Below are 14,130 nucleotides of genomic sequence, written 5' to 3' on the forward strand. Positions count from 1 at the left end.
AATATCTGGGGTTTAACGGCGGCAACGATAACAATTTTGGGCTCGACGATGGTTTTCCGTTCAACAGCAGCGTTCCTAGATTTGACGGCGGCAAATTGCGGACAACGGACGTCGCAAGCGGCAGTGGGTTGAACAACTACTCTGGTAGCGGTGAGTGGCAATCCATGGACGTGAAAAGGGGAGTGAGTACGAATTTCCCAGTTGGACGAACTTGTCGATTTTTCTTTTTTCTTTTGGAACCATTGTTGCATCATTGGAATTTTGTCAAAATTAGGTTACCTGGTTCCAAAAGAAAAAAGAAAAATCAACAGGTCCGTCCAACAGGGAAATTCGTACTCACTCCCTTTTCCACGTCCATGGATTGCCACTCACCGCTACCAGAGTAGTCGTTCAACCCACTGTCGCTTGCGACATCCACTGTCCGCAGTCCACCGCCGTCAAACCCAAGAATGCTGCCGTTGAACGGAAAACCATCGTCAAGCCCAAAATTGTTATCATTGCCGCCGTTAAACCCTAGATATTCTTGTAAGAGGGGTGGGAACGCTACTGGGGTGAACCCAAACCCTTCAATAGTAGGATGTGAGGCACTTAACGATTCCATTGGTAGGAATCTGTAGGGTGGGATTCACAGCAACGCAAGGTTGACTCAACCACCACGTGGTTGTGAGCAAGAAGATGGTAAACAATCTTTTCAAGATAAGTAGCCGAACTTCGGGTCAACAGTTCGACACTCGCACTCGTACATTATCGACTCTAGTAAGTTTTTTCTCCTATCACACTTCACCTTTCTAAACATACCTTCTAAACTCTCCTTCGAGAAAAAGTGGGTAAGAAATTGAAAATCCCATGACCTCTCCTCGAGAAGAACGGTCCTGAAAGGATAATTGGGTTTGCATCGTTTGCAAACCGCACATCCCAAAGGAGGGGTAGGAGGAGGTGGTAGGAGGCATAGTTCAATTAAAGAAATGAGGATGTAAAGAAAAAAGAATCAAGAAATAAATCTTGGTAATTTTGCCTTCTACCATGTAATTAAATTATAGCTAAGAGAATTTGCAGCAGTGTAACTATAATGCTATATTTTAACTCTCACAATCTCTAAACTCTCTTTCTCAACTTTCAAACCTCTCCCCCCTTGACCCACGCCGCCACAAACCCAGCTTCGACCACGGCAACCCCCACCACCACCACGACCACCACATCTTCTCCCATCTCTCTCTTTCCTCTCTTCTTTGTCTCTATCTCTCCAACAACCACCACATGAGAAAGACGAACTCAGTCACCCACCACCTCACCACCACACACACCCCAAAAAAAAAAAAAAAAATAATAATCAGCAACCTCTCCAACACCATACACACACCACCACCACCTCCAATACCCAAAAACCCACAAATCCACCACCACTAAACCCATAAATCCACCATGAACCACCACCAACAACAACCAAAGCAACCCCAAAACCCATTAAACCCACACCACCATCATCTCAAAAAAAAAAAAAACAAAACCCACCGATGAGCAAACCCACCACCACCATCACCGATCTACACGGACCTAGACCCATTCCACGGACCAAATCCACGGACCCAAACGCACGAACCCAAACCACAGCACCCCTACGGACCCACCATGCTCAGCCACCGCCGATCTACACGGAGCAAGGACACCTCCACGGACCCACCATGCTCAGCCATTGCTGATCTGCACAGAGCAAGGTTTGAGAGAGCTGATCTGAGAGAGAGTTGAGACCGGTAACTGAAGAGAGAGAGATGATAGAACTGAGGAAATAGGGTTTTTTTTTGGCAAAAATGTAAAATTAATGTTCTAACTTTCACATTTTTTTCATTTCAATTCTCTCACTTTCAATTTTGTCAATTTAATCCCCTAATTTTCAATTTTTATCAATTTAGTCCCCTATTACAGCTCAGTTAGTGCTGCCATTAGAACCAGTAACCACTGAAACCAAACCACGCCGTTTTGCTTTTTTTTTTTTTTTTTCGGAATTAAAATAAAATAATAAAAATCTGAAAAAAAAAAAAAAAAAAAAAAAACATGATACCTGACGACGACGGCACTCAGAATCTGCTACAAACTCTGGAAAACCAAAACACCCAAACGCTTTCTTTTGAGTTTCGCACCAAACAAGAACAAAAAGAGGTTTCGACGGCACTGACGCTGTTTGATAAATCATGGGTTTCTTTCAATAATATGAGAAAAAGCACGCAAAAAGACGAATACGCTACTGCTACTTCCATTTCTCACAATTCCATAGTGGCCTCCAACGCACAAGAAGAAGAGGGTACGTCGTCCATGGCGACGCTGAGCGCTGTGGCCTTCGTCTAAGAGTTATGTTTTCAATGGAAAATGGCACGAGGATTTTGTGGCTAGGAGGAAATTGAAGGTAGGAGATATCATTGGGCTTTACTGGGATCCATGCCTTTCAAAGTTCAATTTTTGTGTTCTGCAAACGCCACATTAGATGTATTGACTGGTCTGTTCTTTCCATGCCGTTAGAACCACTTATTGGTTTTTTTTTTTTTTTTTTTCAGATTTTTCTTATTTTCTTTTAATTCTGAATAATAAAAAAAAAAAAAAAAGACACAAGCAAAACAGCGTCGTTTCAGTGGTTCTAATGGCAACACTAATTGAGCTATAACAGATGACTGAATTGATAAAAATTGAAAATTAGAGGATTGAATTGATAAAACTGAAAGTTAGAGGACTTAAATAAAAACATGTGAAAGTTAAAGGGTCGGTTTTGTGTTTTTGCCCCCTTTTTTATATATTTATTGAGAGAGAAAAAAATATATATTAATTTTTTGTTATGTATCCTCAGACTCACTGTTTACCGTTGGTAAATTTTTTGGGTAGCGGTGGTGGTGGAAGAGTTGGCAGTGGCGGCAGTAGCGGTGTCGTTTGTGAGTGGTTGTGATTGTTGTTTATTGTAGTGAATATATTATTTTATTATAGTGGATATATTATTTTATTGTGATATTTATATTATTTTATTGTGTTGAAAGCTAAAATAGATTCACTGCTGCAGCATGTGTGTAGGTAAAATAGATAAAGTAACTTTTAGTGGAGCTAAAATTTTAGCTTTTTAGCTCCACTAAAAGTTACTTTATCTCTTTCTGTGGATGTTCTAAACCCTTTAACAGTTAATTATTTATGCTCTCTTTCTCTCTCACAGTAAAGTTTACTCTTTGCTCTGTTATCAGGATTTTGAGGCTTTGACACCAAATCTACTTGCCGTCGAACACAGGAACACTGCTAGAGTAGTCGTTCAACCCACTGTTGCTTGCAACGTCCACTGTCCGTAATTCACCACCGTCGAACCTAGGAACATTGCCGTTGAACAAAAAACCATCGTTGAGCCCAAAATTGTTGTACAAGATGGCCTTGAAAATTTGCTTGATCTTCTTGATGGGTGCATTCCTTTGGAATTTTGCGTTTTTTTAAATTTACACTTTTGAATTTTGGATTTTGTTGCAACATCTGGCCTTGTGGATTTCTATTTTGTTTTGGTATGATGTGATCTTCTTATAAAAAATTTTAAAAAAAGATGATGGGATCTTCTATTTCTACTTGGTTTTGGTGCTTAGGCGCCGTTTGGTCACCATGTTTAAACACAAAAAAAAATGTGTTTGGCGTACCAATCATGTTTCCTATTGTTTGGAAAACATGGTTCAAAAACCAATGTTATAAAACCCATTTTTGAAATCATCTCCAGACAGTTTTTAAACAACAAACACTAGTGCTCAGTGGCAATTCTGTAATTAGTTTAAACAACAAACACTAGTGCTCAGGCCAACTTTTTCGTACTTTGGTCAATTTTTTTAAAAATGTTTTGGTCAGTCATGTTCTCTCTTGTGATTTATGGGCCCATCATGTTCTCTCTCCTGATTTAAAATATATTTATTTTGTACTTTGGTCAACTTTTTTTATCATGCAAAACACACCTATCAAACACATATTTTATATTTTTTGAACACTAAAAAATATTGTTTAAACCATAATACCAAACACATTTTTTTGTTTTATTCACACTAAAAACACTTTTTTCAACAACACTTTTTAAATCACAATTTTCACATCTTTTTAAACAACAATTTTTGAAAACTATGACCAAACAGGCCCTTATTATTTATACAATTTTTGAAAATGTTGTAAAAAGCAAAGGTAAACAGATAAAACCGAGAATGTATCATAACAGGAAACCAAAAACACAACTCCATACTCTTAAAAGACCAAAATTGGAATTTAATCATGATTTTCCAACTATTTAGTTAGTAGGCCTGGTTCTCAAATTATATTATTTACTAACATCTCGAGTCTTAAATACTCGATTTTGGGCCTATAAATCGAGTCTTTGAGACTCGGTTTTCATGTTTTGATCAAATCTGACCTGGCAGGAGGTCTATCTGGAAATCGAGTTTAAGACTTGATTTCCTATGTGGCGTCCACATGGCGATCTGGCTGTGATGTGGTTGAACCACGTGGAAGACCGGGAAAGACTCGGTTTCAAATAGGGTTTTTTAAAAAATTAACACCTCAATCTAAGTCTCCACTCTCTCACTCACCCTCTCTCTCACGCAGACCAGTCTCACCCTCTCACTCTCACACTTCAGCGCCTCTCTCACTCACCCTCTTCTCTCACTCAATCTATTTCACATTCATCACCTTCGCCAATCACCCTCTTCTCTCACTTAGTCTATTCCACATTCATCACCTTCGCCGAAAGATTTGATAAAGCCACATCGAGGTGTACAGAGCTTTGATAAAGTCTCCACTCTCACTCACAAAGCTTTGAGTTCCTTCAGTCTACGCGGTCTCTCAAAACTAAAAAAAAAAAAAAAAAAAAAAAAAAAAAAGGTGAGTTGCTTCAAAGTGTGTTTCACTTTCACCGTTTGGTTGCCTAGAAATAGTGGGAAAAATCAAAGAAACTTTGGTTTCAATTCGTTTTTTTTCTATTTTGGTTTCTATTTTGAATTTCTAATAGAACTGTTAAAAAAGATCGAAGCTTTATTGTTTTTTTAGATCAGATTATGTTTCTGGGTATTTGGGTTTGTTTATATTTGTAGTGGAATCGGACTATGTTTCTGGGTTTGTTTATATTTGTTGAGGATTTAATTTTAGTGCTTTGTTGATCAAAATTTACTTTGATCTAAGTTTGATTTGGTCAATTATGGTAAATTGTTACTAAGAATGGAGAAATTGGAGCGATATATATATATATATATATAAATTTATGTACTTGTTGGGATATTGAAGTACATGTGTTTCTTTTAGGTATTAAGCCATTGAATGAAGCCATAATAAACTTGATCAAGTATTAAAACACATATCAATGGATAGTGACATCAAATGAAAATCTAATATAATAATCCAAAACCAAGCTTTACGTCTCTAATTTCTTAGTATTTCATTACTCTTACATATTCAAGTTAATGTAAATCAGTCTGCTTGTGAACTTAATTTAACTTACTTAAAAGTCTCCAATTGGCATAAAACTTAATATGAACAACCATACATATGATTAGTTCATACTCTATAAATTTCAGTTCAGTCTCATTCCTCAATGATTAATTAAAATTTGTACAAGCCCTTAAACTCAATTCCGTCAAAGATAGATTAAGAGTTAGAATGAAAAACTCATAAAACATTCAATACTAGTCCAATTTCTTTGATACTTGATTCATTTGAAACAAATGGATGTAATATTTCATACAATTCAAACTAGGTCTCAAAATTTAGTCTATAGAAATTAACATAATTTTTAATCACAAGCTGTACATAATCTGTATAGGAAACAACAATGCACATTAGTCTTGTAAATTTGTAAAACATGCTCAAATGGAGTTCTTTCAACATGGAAAGATATGATTCAAAATGAGGAAATTTGCTTAAAGATAGGGTAGCCCCTATTGATGAAAAAATAAGAAAAATCATGTTCAGAGGAGAGACTAATGCACCGGCATGAAAGAGTGACTTGATCCAAGTTGAAAGAACAAAAAAAAGGTAGAGGAAGACCAAAAATCATAAGTAGAAGTAATAAAAAAGGACATATCAATGAAGGACGTAATAGATCTCATGAATTTAGATAGAATAGGATAGGGAAAAAAAATACATGAGGCTAACCCTAACTAATCTAGTGAGGATCCATAGCCGACCCCAAAATTTTGAAACTAAGGCTTTATTGTTGTTGTAAAGGGTGAAGGTTGTTGTTCAGGACTTATGGGTAATTTTGAACATTTAATACCATGACAGTATTTTCACCCAATGATTTAATTGGGGGAAAAATGCCCTTAAATTTTTTTTTAGAAAAGGGATTAAGAATTTTGAAAATTATTATATATGAAAAGAGGGTATATTTTCTTAGAATAAAAATAATTAGTCTAGTTGAATCTAAAGTACATGAAACAGAAAAGGCAGGTATTGAATACAGAATAAATACACCCTACCATGGTAGACATGCACCATAACCTCCCATGTTTGGGAACTAACAAGATCATAAAAAACAGCAAAAAAGTATTAAACCTCTATCAAGGAGCACAACCACAAAACCTTTCAACCAATGACTCATATAAAAGGGGAGATACATAGAAGACAGATTCAAACGCATAGTGAGAACAAGATCTTAAATCAGTGTACTTATGAGAAGAAAAAAGAAAAAAGAAATAATTGCAAATATTGGAGCTAAATCAGAAAATAAATTTGGCAAAATTAAACTAATATTGCTGACTGCAACTCTTGTAGGAATGAGGTAGTAGTTAAAAGGGCTATGGTGGTGAAGAACTAGAGATTACACAACAGTAACGAAACATGATGAATTTTTTTTATTATCAAATTGCACCTACCAAGGAAAGTATATAACAAACAAAGATAGAGCAGAAAAAGAATATATATATATACTTTTTTTTTTCAACAGTCATATATCACCAAAGGTGGCTTGATTATGTTATTTGAGCAGTCAAAGATAATTATAAACATCCCCATCATGATTGGTTCTTATTCTAATCAATGATTTTTATTTTTTTATTGGTAAGTTACACACACACACACCCAATGTGTCTTGAATGCACAACCTCACCCTCCACCTTGCTCTTACAAGGGAAAGAAGTGCCAATTGAGCTGTAGCTTACTAACTTCTAATTAATGAAACTATCAAATTTAACAGCTTATAAAATTACTAAAGCCCTTCAAAGACATCCATACTAATCATTCAGTGGACAACCACAACTCAGACTACAAGTAATACAAGACCATTGATAGAGTACATTAGCCCTATCAATGAGGTAGTTATAGCAATACGACCACTTCCGATTTTACAAATTAAAAATAAAAACCCCAAGAATCATTCTTAGTCCCAAAAAGGGCATGGAGAGAACCAATCTCTGGCATGCATCAGGTCCCAACACTCTATACTCAGATAACCATTCTAGACTTCTAGGTGATGATCACAACTAGCGTATTTACTTTTTCTAGTGACAACTTTACCATTCATCTTCTAATGAATTTTTTTCACATATACTTGTTCCATTACATAAATTAGTACTTCGAAAACTACAATTTAGTGCATGCCCAAGTATACATATTGAGAGTTAGGTAGATACTTCATCATAACAATCAAAATCCTTCTACATTATACACATAAGAATTCAACTACCAAAAAACGAAAACCACTAGCTCCCTTAACAAACCACCAACTCCCTTTGAACCCTAGACATCTCCATTAGAAACACTAGGAAGCGCCAATTGAGCTACAAGGCTCATGGCACCAGCTCCCTTAACAAATCCATACAGCTTATGTTAAGAAAATAACAATAACAACAACCAAGCCTTATTACCAAAAAAAAAAAAAAAAAAAATTAGGGTCAGCATAGCTCATATTAAGAAGAGTGTGAAATAAAAGTGAAATAAAAACAGCCAAACAGTAGAGTAAAAAATTTTACTTGCTTAGTAGAGTAAAGAAGATAGTTTCGAAGAATGGGGGAGTGTCATTTCAAGCAGCTTGCTAGAAGCTGCATGCCTAGGTAGCATGCTAGGAAATGGCCCTTACAATGGCTACATGCTAGAAGTAGTATCAGAGACTGCTATATTAATAATGGTATTCATGCTGGGGCTACCAATGGAGCAAGGGGCATCTAAGGGTAGGCACTAGGCAGCAACTGCAATTGGTCAAGCCTGTAAATTTTCTCATTGCATTCAAAGGAACAATGGACTCAAGAAAACATATATAGTTGCTGAATATGTTCCACAAAATTTTTGTGATGAACTCATTGACAAAAAGTTTAAAATGTGAAAGCCTCAGGGGATCACATAGCCAAATTGTGACAACTACCCCTTACATGATTTAATTCTTCTGTTTATTTTTGATAAGTTTGCACGCACATGCAGTGGGTTTTGAATCCATAACCTTATCCTCCAATCTTTCTTATGGGGGAAGGAAATGCCTTTTGAGCTAGAGCCCATTGGCATAGTTCTCTAGGATGAAATAAAAAATAAAAAATTAAAATGAATTAGCCAGCTTCAAAGTTATAACGGAAAAGAATTCTCTAAGTGAATTAAAATATTATCAAAGAATCAAAATGCAGCTCCTAGGTTCAAATATATTAAAGCATTGAAAAAACAATGGATTGATTAGTGTTCAAATGAGCATTGCAACTTACCTGGCCACAACTACTAAATAAGGCAACAAGCTGCTCTTCAGTGACCTACATTTGATAAAAGAATTTATTAAAGTTATTATTCAAAAATTAGAACCAAATAAAGACCTTATATTTATATATTCAACCATCAAGATGATTAGAAATTCCCAAAATTTCCACTTACATGCTGGTCAATATCAGAAACATAAACCGTTCGTCTAATGCTATCCTCTCGTTGAGCTTTGAAAGCTCTCCCATTCAACCTTCTCCTGCCCTGGTTATAGTTGTTTCTTCTCTGGAAATGAAAAGTTGAAATTTTAGCAACTACATTGAAGAGATATAATAGATACAAGATTGTAAAATGCCAATGTTTTTGGCAAGAAACTTCTTCAAAAACTATTTCTCAATATACACAATTCTTTGAACCCTTATTTATGTCTCATGTCATGTGGTAATAATTATGTTTTCATATTTATTTGCAATGTGTAGAATGGTATGTTTACCTGGTTTAAGATGGTCAACTTAAAGTTTGTTGCCGATCAATAGAGAAAAGACTCGAGCATAAATCTATTCCAGAAAAATCCTTTTTGTCTGACTTAAAATGTCAATTATAGTGGAGTGATGATTGGTAGTTGTTTTTTAAGAATATTTCTTAGATTGTTTTTGTTTTTGTTTTTTTTTGTTTTTTTTTTTCAATCATGTCTAATACGTGCTAATTGCTTATCATTCTTGTGCAGTATGGCACGTCGGTGTTGGAGTTGTAGCCCACCTATCGGTCAGAAGCTATTTGGAATGGGCAGGTAAAACACAGCACTAAACTCGATTTAACGAATGTACACGCATTTAATTTATACAATGTACATGCACTTACTGTCATATATTAATCCATGGTTCTGTTTTGTGCAGGATCCAGGGTTGGTGTGCTGTCGCAGGCAACCAAAAATAAAACCTATACTCCTAAAAATATATGTAGTAGTGCGAGTAAGGATCGTTCCCACGGAGAGTATCTAACCTAGTTTTATGCTAGTGAACAAGGAAGGGAGGGGGGAGGTAGAGTATAATGAAAACAATTTTAAGAAAAACAACTAAGGAACAATTCAAATCAAAATATCAAAATCAATCAAGAGAACAAACCTTGGTCCAAGTAAACATCCACCATCGGAATTTTACAACTGATCATCAATGCAAGTATATATCAATTCACACTTTGAATATTCACCATTGGAACTATTTTTCTATCTCTCCTTAGTCGTAGTTAATTAGAAAACAAATGATCTAATAAACCCTAACTACTAAACAACCCAAGACAAGCGCTAAAGATTTAATCTAGTAGTAGCCTTAAGAACTAGAGAGATCGACGAAGCTAAACAACACAAACACAAGCGATTGCATTTAATTTAGTCGAGCATTCTTCCTAAGATCTAATAATTTCTGACGCAGCAAATCATTAAATCTTGGTTGCTTCACAAGTTAGAGAGATCAAACAATTACGGTTTGATATCTAACCTAGCAGTAGATTGCAACGAATAATAAACTAGTAGGCCTCCTAGTAATTAAACGAGACAATCATAAAAATAATCACAGAAGAACATCCGATATTCAAAGCATAAATCAAACAATAAAAACAAATTAGATCTCACAGTTTTATTGATTTCAAGGCTTCAATTTCCTTCAACCAAGTATAAAAGTTTTAGCCACGCAGGGCCATGAAGAAAACTCAAAGGAAAAATCAGAGAAGAGGGGAGAGAGAGGCGTGTGTGTGTAATTTTGATTTCTCCTCCCCCCTTTTACACGTTAATTCCCCCTTTTCCAAGCTTACAAAATCTCCTAAAAATATTCTCAATAATAATATCCAAATCTAACTAATTAAGGAAAAATATTAAAAATAAAACAAAGTCCTAATATAACTAGGAAAGTGGTATTTTTTAGCTGGAAATTTCGTGCATCAGATCTGGAGGCTTCCAAAAATAAACCACATCAGATACGCGTATTAGAATTTCAGGCAAAGGAACATTCTAGAACGTCAGCAGTGCAGGTGCAACAACTTCAATCCCGATTTAGACCTTGATGCAGCCCATATCTCTCAAAACTCAAAACATGAAAGATGTAGAGCTTTGTCTTGGCGTTCGATAGCATCTTGAATCATCTCAATCGGAGCTTGGATGAGATAGTTATGCCCAGATTACGAAGTGATGTCAAAGCTGTCTAGAATCACCCAATTTGCTACGTTTTGCACTTAACGCCTCCATTTGCATCCTAAATCAAAATATAAGAATATTGAGTACATTTAGGCACCAAATAAATATAAAAGACTAAACATTAAGGGAGAAAAATATGACAATTTGCATTCTCATCAAGGGGCCCTTACCTGCTATGGCCATACTGAAAAGTTCTCCAACCGAGAGCCAATGGTGGACAACCAAGTCGTTGATATCATCAAGGCACTTGGTTTGGAGGGACTCCTCAGGCAACTAGGAAGAGAGATTGACCATGGCCTAATAACAGCCTTAGTGGAGCAATGGCGGTTGGAGACTCACACCTTCCACATGCCACATAGTGAGGTCACCATTACATTGCAGGATATGGAGGTTCTTCTCGGGCTTCCTGTTGATGGTGACGCTATAATAGGGAGCACACAGAAAGATTGAGTGAATGTGTATTGGGACTTCCTTGGTTTTCGACCTATAAATCAAGAGCATAAGCAACTTACTAGCCAGAGGATTCTCATCAAAAGGCTTTTGGAGCAAGTTACTGATCCATTGCCGCCTAATGCTAAAGAGGATCAGCTGCATAAGTACGCACGATAATACATCCTAGCGCTATTGGGGGACACAATATTCATAGACAAATTCGACAATAGGGTGCATCTAATGTGGGTGCAGCAGTTGGAAGACCTTCGCAACTCATGAAGGTACAGTTGGGGAAGTGTTTGTCTTACATGGTTGTACCGAGGGTTATGCAAGGCAAGCGATAAGGACGCTAGTCAGATTGGTGGGTGCTTATTGTTGGTCCAGTATTGGGCATAGGCCAGGTTCCCCTATTTGTGCCCGGCAGTTGAGCGCGGCCCGCCAGTGGGTGCTTATAGTCCTCCAGTGCGTGGTCCACTGTCCCTGAAGTAAGTCTCTACCTTATAAGGACTGTTTCTTATTCTAGTGATATTATTAATTGAGTAAATATCTATAAGATTATCTTAGTAGTTATATGTGATTACATTATTGTTTTAGTCATAACATTATCTTAGTAGGAAAGCTCTAGATATTGATCCCTTGTTCTTGATTGTTGTAGGTGGTTGTGGGTCCCAAATAAGAAAAACAGGCCTGCCCACGTTTTCAGGGACAGGTATCGCCAGCAAATAGCTTCAATGTTGCTAGGCTAAGTATGAAAATGCCTTGTTTAACATGTTAACATATTTAGGAACAAGATATACATTTGGTGAACTTTGAAATATAAACATAGTTGTCTAATGTGTTGCGTACTTGTTTTTGGGCTACTGTAGGTGGTGTGGCAGCCGTATAAAGCTGATTTAGAGGACCTTCCACCATGGTGCGTTGCAGGGAGAGCCGTGTGGATGGCAATGGTGTCGCTTGTATGTTTCGACCTAGTAGAGATACATACACTGGATCGTGTCGTTCGTCAATTTGGGATGATTTAAGAAATTCCCCATGATGTTGACACTGACACCGTGCTTCATGCCATTGATTTGAAGGGGAAGGTCGGTGTTGATTTGATGCGAAAACATGCTGTGCATATCGTGGAGTGGGGTAATCTCCTTCAACGGTGTTGTGAAGCAGTGCTTGGTGATATGCCTCCACAGCATCAGTACTTCGACTAGTTCAAAAGGGTAACTCAGAGGTTCATCGATGTCCCCGGTGCTACATTAATTCTAATGGTAACCTCTCCATGTCTTCTACATCTTACCGTACTTCTTAGCATGAAACCACTATTTAGAGAGCATGATATATGTGGTTCAATGTATACTTAGCATCAAACCTCCCTTTTAAAGCTATTGTCTACTTAAGATTCCTTATAGAGAACTTTGTTGATTTAAAAATCTAATTTAAGATGCTCTAAGGTCATATTTCCTATTTCAGCCTTTAGATTTATGGTATACATTCTTCTTCCCATTCTTATCATTTTTAATTTTCTGCTCATTTGAATTTTTAATTAGCATTTTTGTCTACGCTATCTACTAGCTACATCTTTAATAGACTTGGTATTGTTGATTTGGCATTGTTGATTTGGTATTGCATTACTAATATACTTGGTTTTTCCATGTGCAGATTGAAGAATACCTCCGTTTGTTGAGCCGTCACTCAGTGGGCACGGAGGACCACCTGGACATTACTGATGTGCTGAATGCAGTGCAAGCGATTGGCCGTGTATGACCTCTGGACCCTGAGGCCCCGAATGAGGACGCAGCTACTCCTGCAACAGCAGCTACTCAGAGGCCAAGCACTACTGAGAGCTCAGGCACGAGCACAGCTCCTGCCTAACGTCCGCTTGTTGCTACCCCTCAGGTTGTCCTTATCCCCAATCCTTCATCCACCCCACATCCATCCCCTAGGCCCACCATCCCTCCACCCACCCCACATCTATGTCCTGGGTCTGACATCCGTCCACCCACCCCATGGTCATTTTCTGAACTGTCACCCATTCCATCATTTGACCTGGGTATTGATCCAACCCCTCCTGGCATGCACACGGAGCCACCCTCCCACAGTATATCCACTGGCCCTTCTTCGGACATCGACCCACCCTATGTTTAGGCTGAGCAAGCTGTTGGGTTACCTGTAGAGCCAGCAAGTCGGCTGAAACGCATATCAAGGGCACCTTCTTGTGGGACAGGGGGCCACAAACATGGACACAAAGTTGGGCCCAAGGCATCTAACAATGGACATGCAAGACCTGCTCCTCATTATACGAGATGGCGTAAGATTCAAAAAAGGTAACTCAAATTGATACCTTCTTCCTTTGTAAGAGTGAAGTGGAGGGTGAGGTTATGGGTTTAACTAATTGTTGTATGATGGTTGCTTGTTCAATTCTAATGCCAAACACTATACTTTGCCAGGACCAACCAATGAAAATCTGGTCACAGATTGGTTTGTGCACTTTTGATGGGACTCGAGGTGTAAGGTAAGAGTCAACTGGTTTCAAATGTATTGAATCTGATAATTTGTTGTTAATTGAGTCTTAAATGTAATACTGATATGCTCTCACACATGTTAAAAGTATAACTCTTATCAGGAATGGCTATTGAATGTCTTGGTGTGTGTATATATATGGTTTTGTTATTTGTATAGGCTAAAGCAAATTAGCGAACTATTCCAGTAAGTTGGCAGTACCATTTTTCAGTTCTTTACAAATGTTCATTTTTAAGATTGAGTTCTAGCTCATTTTCTTCTGATAGTATCAAAAAAGAGAGCTGCTGCCTTTGCTAAGTCTATAGTATTGTTCTTTCTTTTGCAAGTATTGACGATTTTCA

The 14,130-nt window shown here is 37.3% G+C and overlaps 1 protein-coding gene across 2 annotated transcripts in view; it reads right to left on the minus strand.

Annotated features, from left to right (window-relative positions):
• LOC126712557 (probable glutathione S-transferase) overlaps positions 1-2,484 on the minus strand; it is an 85,211-nt gene extending 82,727 nt beyond the window's left edge. For both annotated transcript variants that reach the window (XR_007651128.1, XR_007651127.1), the window contains exons 1-2: positions 2,060-2,484; positions 1,555-1,731 (exon numbers count right to left, since the gene is read on the minus strand). The gene's annotated coding sequence lies outside the window, so the exon portion shown is untranslated. The remainder of the gene's footprint in view (positions 1-1,554; positions 1,732-2,059) is intronic.
• Positions 2,485-14,130: the final 11,646 nt, after the last annotated feature.

The sequence above is a fragment of the Quercus robur genome, chromosome 2 (assembly GCF_932294415.1).
Source record: "Quercus robur chromosome 2, dhQueRobu3.1, whole genome shotgun sequence".
Taxonomy (NCBI): domain Eukaryota; kingdom Viridiplantae; phylum Streptophyta; class Magnoliopsida; order Fagales; family Fagaceae; genus Quercus; species Quercus robur.